We start from the raw sequence: 7,500 nt of genomic DNA, 5'->3' as shown, positions 1-7,500 counted from the left end.
CCATCCCCCACTCTTGAACTCACCCCCACCGCCCCCAGCCCAACCTCTCTCACCCCATGCGCACTCTAGTCACTCTCTCTCATCACCCGCAAATCGTTCCCCTCAAAGCCCCACAGATAACCCAAGTGAAGCCAGCTCCACCCGTGACCCCCGTACTGAGCTGTCTGACGCGCGGGTTCAGACCGGAAAAACCCATGTCCTGCTAGGAGACTCAGTGTACCGCTTCATTCGGCCTGACCTAGTGTTCCCATACAACCAGGGCCAGAAGATCAGCGTGTCGGGCATCACGGTCGACGATCTGCTGCACTGGCTGCGCTACATCCCAGTCAACAAAGAAGTGCAGCAGATCGTAGTCCACGTAGGCGTGAACACCTGCCTCACCGACGTTGTCACCGGCAGCAGGTGGTTGGAACTAAAAAAGTGGCTTAGAAAAGTTTTTCCCAACGCCCGCCTAGCCTTTTCCTCCATTCTCCCCCCTCTCCGCAAGAGTGATTCCCTGTGCAAAACAGTGGTCGAATCCAACATGCATCTTGCGGAGATGTGTGAGAGTGAGGGCGTTGATCTCATCGACAACACCTGCACCTTCCGCACTGCCAAGGACCTGCCTAAAAAGGCGTTGTACCACGACAATCTTCACCCCAGTACTCCCCATGGTCTGGCAAAGTTGACCATGAACATCCAGGCTGCTGTTCCTTCTCCTCACACCACCGACCGTAATGACAGGTCTGGCCAGCCCTCCGGTCTCCATTACAACAACTCCCCAGTCCGACTTTCCTATGCTCAAGCAGTACACGATAGCCGTCCCAAGCGTGGTAACCCTCTACTCCCCACCCCAACAAGTGTCCCGCTGGGCAGTACAGACTCGCCTGGCCGGTCAGCCGGTCCTCCCAGAGACCGCTCGGCCTGGTCCTCTCACCCCAACCAGGTCAACCCTCCCAACCCACGTGACCATCTCCTCCCCGGCAACCACTCTGCCTGGTCTTCTCGCCCCACTCAGGTCAACCCTCCCTACCTTCGTGACCATCTCCTCCCCGGTAACCACTCTACCTGGTCCTCTCGCCCCAATCAGGTCAACCGCCTCCAGCCATCGCCACAGCGGGGCTCTTCCAATCCACGTGACCGTCTCCAGTCCGCCCGCAATCAGCCTGATTGGCCGATCTCTGCTGGTTACCCCATTGCCCAGTCTCCACCCAGAAGAGATTATTACCCCACTCCTCCCCATCCGTCATTCAATGGTCCCGCTCTCCTTCCTATGCTGATGTCCTTACTGAGGGCACAAGCGTTATGTTAATTGTGGGTGTGTGTGCGTGTATGTGTGTGCGTGTGTGTGTGTTTGTTGTGTGTCTATGTATGAGTGTTTACGAAATAGCAGTTCATCATGAATGTGTGTCTGTTCGTACGTACCTTGGCCGTGCGTAATTCCTAGTGACTAAATTGTCTTCCTTCGTGAAAATTGCAAGTTTAATTTCTGGAGTGAACTTATTTTAAGGATATTGTTCGTCTGCCTCATGTGCTTACCGGTATCTATTTTGAACTCCACAATGGACTATATTACATGGTAATTCAGTTCTCCTCGTGAACACTGATGGTAACCATTGTGTTTTATTTTGACTTGATCGGACCCACTGACTTTGAGTGACCATTGTGTTTTAATTGACTTGGTCGGACCCGTGTGACCGTGTGACCATAGCGATCAAAGTGCCTTAGCTTTATTAGTTACACTTGCACGCTGAATGTTTTATTATGTTTTTACCGACAGCCATTGCTAGTGATTTTAATTAGCTGCTGCCGTATTTCTTGAGTTGTTCTTGCTTATTTGCTTTAATTTCTTTGTTTGAAGTTTTCGTGTATTCCTTCTTCTTGTGTTTGATAATGCTGCATGTTGGTCATTTAAATGTTTACCATCTAGATGCCAAAGTACAAGACATATGCAATTTTCTACACAGCGCAACCCCCGTGTACCACTTATACGGCATCACCGAATCACGCTTACACGACAGCATCCCCGATACCCGCATCCGTATCCCTGATTATGACGTCATACGTCGTGATTCCCGTCGTACGGGTGAAAATGGCATCGCTGCTTACATCCACTCTTCCATTGTTCAATACACGCGTAGAAGACCTGACTTAGAACACAAAGACATTGAATGCATGTGGCTAGAGTTTAAACTAAAGGAAACAGCCCCTTCTACTCTTGTTTGTTTTCTTTACAGAAACCCTTCTGCCATTGGTGACTGGTACGATGACCTTATCGAGATGATAGATACAGTGTATAAATGTAAACCTCACGCAGACATCCTGTTACTCGGGGACTTTAATATTGACTTATTAAAACCTCAGCCTCGATGGGATGGGATTGTATCATCACTAGGTTTCAAGCAGCTTATAACTTTACCTACTAGAGTCACAGAAACTTCATCTACTTTGCTTGATCACATCTACTCAAACAACCACTCCTCAGTACTAAATGCTTCACTCGCAGATCTTAGCATTAGTGATCATTCTCCAATATTCTGTACTAAAACCACTAAAATGCCAAAATCAAATCATAAAGGTCACACAGTCATATCTTTTCGATCCTTTAAAAATTTTGATCGTGATTCCTTCCTGTCCGATCTCAACGTAGCACGATTTGACCAAGTTTTCAACCACACGGTCCCTGATCAAGCATTAGAATGTTGGTATGACACCCTACTACCTATAATAAACAAGCACGCACCTATAAAGAAAATGAGAGTAAAACATCCTAAACTTCCACCCTGGATGTCCAATAAAATAACTGAAGCCATGGATCAGCGTGACCTGTTAAAAAAAGCTAAACAGTTCCAAGATTATAAAACAGCTAGAAATAGGTTAAAAAACATGGTTCGTGACTCAAAGAAAGCTTACTTTAATAAACTCGTTGAGAATAACCGGGATATCTCGCAGATCTGGCGTGCACTAAATTCACTCATCAGAGGTTCCACCTCTAACTCCACCCAGATCCCCCGTCACTTAACGCCAGACATCTTTAACTCTCACTTTTCGTCTGTAGCTACCTCTCTTAGCAACCCTGACAATGCCTCTCCCAACAACTCTGACAATCTATCCCTCTACTGCAAACAAAAGACGGCGAATAAAGCACCCTTTCAAATCCCACCCATTGCAGTGCACGAATTAGGACGACTGATTTCACAACTTCAGAACAAAAAATCTTCAGGACCTGATGAAATCAGCAACCACTTATTAAAACTCTCCCTTCCTTACACAGTTGACTCTCTCACATATATCTTTAATCTCTGCATACAGCGCAACACCTTTCCGCAAGCACTAAAGAAAGCTAAAGTTATTCCTCTCCCCAAATCCAAAAACACTTCTGATATTAGCAACTACCGCCCTATTTCCTTACTCTCAGTACTATCAAAGCTTCTTGAAAGACATATTCACATTAATCTCACAAAATACATGGACCGTTTGGCCCTTTTCCACCCCTTGCAGTCTGGTTTCCGCAGTAACCACTCATGTTCTACTGCGCTCTCGCTTTTGACAGACAAATGTCTGTCAGCCATAAATTCCTCCCAGCTCTCTGGGGTCGTATACTTAGATTTTTCTAAGGCCTTTGACCTCGTTGATCATAAAATTCTCCTCAACAAATTATCACTATATCTCAATGGATCTGACTCTCTGTCTTTCTTTCAGTCTTTCCTTGAAAACCGATCGCAACAAGTCTATGTACATGGTGCGTACTCAAGAGAGGAGACCGTGTTATATGGAGTACCCCAGGGCTCTGTCTTAGGTCCTATTCTTTTCTGTATTTACGTTAATGACCTTCCACTTCACTTCTCTGACAACTCAGTAGAATGCCACATGCTCGCTGATGACACAACACTACGGACACAAAATAGACGTCTTGAAAATATTCAACAATCTCTTCAGCACACCCTTAGAGACATCTCACAATGGTGCTCTGAAAACAACATGGTCCTAAACCCTCTGAAATCTAAATCAATGGTAATTACAACGCGCCAGAAGCATCAGTTGTCCCCCCTCTCACTAGATCTCACCATCAACGGAAACTCAATAGAAAAGGTTAGCGAACACAAACTGCTAGGCGTGATTATCGATGATAAGCTTAGGTGGCATTCCCACATTGAACATCTGTGTAAACGCGTTTCAAGAAATTTATTCCTACTTTCAAAACTTCAGTCAGTCATAACTTTAGACGCCCGAAAAATGTTCTACAACGCCCACATCAAACCTCACATTGATTATGCCTCTGTCATCTGGGATGGCTGTAGTGATGCATTATTCAAAACTATAAATTCTCGTCATCGTAGGTCAGCTAAACTCATTCTGCCTGACCCATCACTAACTACTGACGCAAAACTGACAGCCCTCAATATACCTCAACTTAAACAACAGCTTTTATTTAATAAATCAGTTTTCATGCACAAGATCCTACATGACCAAGCACCCGAATATCTAACTCACTTGTTTCAATCAACACCTTCTCGGTATTCCACTTTCAAAAATAATCTGGCCTGCCCGAAGCCACGCATTGACATATTTAAAACTAGTCTTTCATACTCGGGAGCTTATGTCTGGAACTCCCTACCTACATGCTTAAAATCGACCAGTAACCTTAAAACATTCAAAACACATCTGCAAAAATACATTCAAACATCACTTTAATGTAATGTGCCTGGTTGCTCAAACGTATGTGTGCCTTTTATCCTTCTGAAAATGTGCATGTATGTGTCTTGCGTCAACTTGGTGTGATAAGAATACATTCTCGTGTATTACTCCTTCTAGTATCTAAGATAGTATTACTGCATTTTATATTGGCATGGTGATTCCTTCATAATCTAAGATGGTATATATTAGGTCATGAACGGTTGTTTTTTTTTTTATTTTTTTTTATTTTTATTTGTTTTGTTTAAACTTTGCTACCTGATCCTTTATTTGGTTAGTGTGTCGTGTTATGTTGGCTTGCCTTATAAGTTAGTTGATCTTCTGTGTGTGTGTGCGTGTGCGTGTATATATATGTGTGTGTGTGTGTGTGTTCTGATAATGTATGGTTGTATATCTGTATATCACATGTCGATAAAAAATGATCTTATTCTTATATTACTATTATTGCGTGTGTCTGCGTTTCATCATAAAAAGTTTGTTCCTATGTATTCCCATTTCGATTATAACCATTTTGCTTAGATCAGGACTAGCTGTAAGAAAGGTCCTACGGACCTAATGCTATCTTTCCTGTAATAAAGTTCAATGTTTCAATGTTTCAATGTTTCCCTCTCCCTTTCTCTCTCCCTCTCTCTCTTCCCCTCTCTCTCTCTTCCCCTCTCTCTCTCTCTCTCTCTTAATTTATCTCTCTCTCCTCCCCCCTCTCTCTCTGTCTCAAGGGTGGTCGACATAGACAAGTTCAACTGTATTTTGAACCACCACTGTTGCCTCCTGTTAGTGATTTTTGTGACCTAAGGATTACAAGGCAAATTCACCCAGACCAGTTCAATCTTCACGTCACTACAGAATGATAAGACTGTATGCAAAGAGCTTGCCTCTTTGCTGTATGTAAGTGGGAAGCGAATACTTTGGGAGAAACTTTTAAACACCAGCATGAACTGGAGCTAAAATTTAAACATACCATATCCAGCCGTTCATCCACTCATCTAGTAATATATTATCCTCATTGTAACACACACACACACACACAAACACACACACGCGCGCGCGCGCGCACAACAACAACAACAACAACAACAAAAACAACAATACAAACAACAACAACAGCAGCAAGAACTAGTTTAAAAAAATTACATTTCAAACGGCAGAAATTAATAATAAAAAAATAAAAAAAAATAAAAAAATAAAAAAAATAATATGTAAGCGCCTAGGGCTATATTTAGATTAGGCGCATAAAAATGATCATAATAATAATAATAATAATAATAATAATAATAATAACTAGTCAAACAAGCAAAACGATCCTAGACAATATTATCAATAAGTTTACAAGAACAAAGACATTCATTATGACTGCTCGATGCGATTACACAAACGGCTTTATACACTCTTGTTTATACACTATCTGACATGACAAACCGTTTAATCGCACACATCTTTACAGTTATCTGAAAACCCACGAGAAAAAAGGTAATACGTGTTCGCCCTAATTATCACACTGGCATATTTTGGTTGTGATTACACCGACCGCATTTGTATTGCTCTGCTGGTCGTGTGTTTTGTGTTGGATCAAGAATCATGGGAATTCTGATATTACTGTGTAAGTGACGTTTTGAATTTATTTCAATGTTGTGTGTGTGTGTGTGTTTGTGTGTGTGTGTGTGTGTGTGTGTGTGTGTGTGTGTGTGTGTATGTGTTTGTGTATGTGTGTGTATGTGTGTACGTGTGTGTGTGAGTTTGTGGGTGTGCGTGCATGTGTGTACGTACGTGCGTGCGTGCCGTGCGTACGTGCGTGCGTGCGCGCGCGCGTGTGTGTGTGTGTAGTGTGACCGAAACATACCTCTACCCCTGTAGCAAAGGTGTTTAATAATAGTCTATTGCGTTTCAGTGTCCGGCTTTTTGGGACAAACCCTATCAGCTACTGTACGAAGTAGGTACATCTGACTTGTACGTACCTCTGAGCTATCAGAGAACCAATATACTCGCATCACATCCCATGCCTGTGTTGATACACATTTTAGTGTCGACATGATAGAATGCCTCTGAATGTTTAGTCGTTTAAAAAAAAACAATTCTGCTCGTGTGCCTGTATGTCTGTATATTAATTTGCTTGCGTGCATTCAATCGCAGCGAGAATACATTTTCATGTCGTTTTACTTTGATTGTTTAGTTGGTTGTAGTTATTGTTGTTGTTTGATGTTTGATGGTGGTAATGGTTGAGCCCGGTAGCTCAGTTGGTAGAGCACTGGACTTGTGATCGGAAGGTCGCAGGTTCGAATTCGGACCGGGACGGACACGGGTCAACTTTATGTGCAGACCCAGAGACGGAAGCCATGTCCCACCCCCGTGTCATCACAATGGCACGTAAAAGACCTTGGTCATTCTGCCATAAGTGCAGGTGGTTGAATACACCTAAACACGCAGACACCTGGGTAGCGCGACTCCGTTGCTGCTAGCTTTCCACTGGGAGGAAGCGACCCGAATTTCCCAGCGATGGGACAAAAAAGTAATGAAAATGAAATGAAAATGAAAATGAAATGAGTATAGTGTTTATTGTCTTTGTTGTGGTGGTGCAGCACGTTTGTTTTTTCACGTTCGATGCACGTTTTATTGTTTTGCTCAGTGACTATTCCCTAGTGTTGTTATTGCTGTTGATGTTGTTATTGTTGTTGTTATTGCTATTGTTGTTGTTGTTGTTGTTGTTGTTTATGATGATGTTGTTGTTGTTATTGTTATTGCTATTGTTGCTATTGTTGTTGTTTATGATGATGTTGTTGTTATTGTTGTTGTTATTGCTATTGTTGTTGTTGTTGTTTATGATGATGTTGT

Source organism: Littorina saxatilis, linkage group LG15, assembly GCF_037325665.1.
Source record: "Littorina saxatilis isolate snail1 linkage group LG15, US_GU_Lsax_2.0, whole genome shotgun sequence".
NCBI classification, from domain to species: domain Eukaryota; kingdom Metazoa; phylum Mollusca; class Gastropoda; order Littorinimorpha; family Littorinidae; genus Littorina; species Littorina saxatilis.
This window is presented reverse-complemented; position numbering follows the sequence as displayed.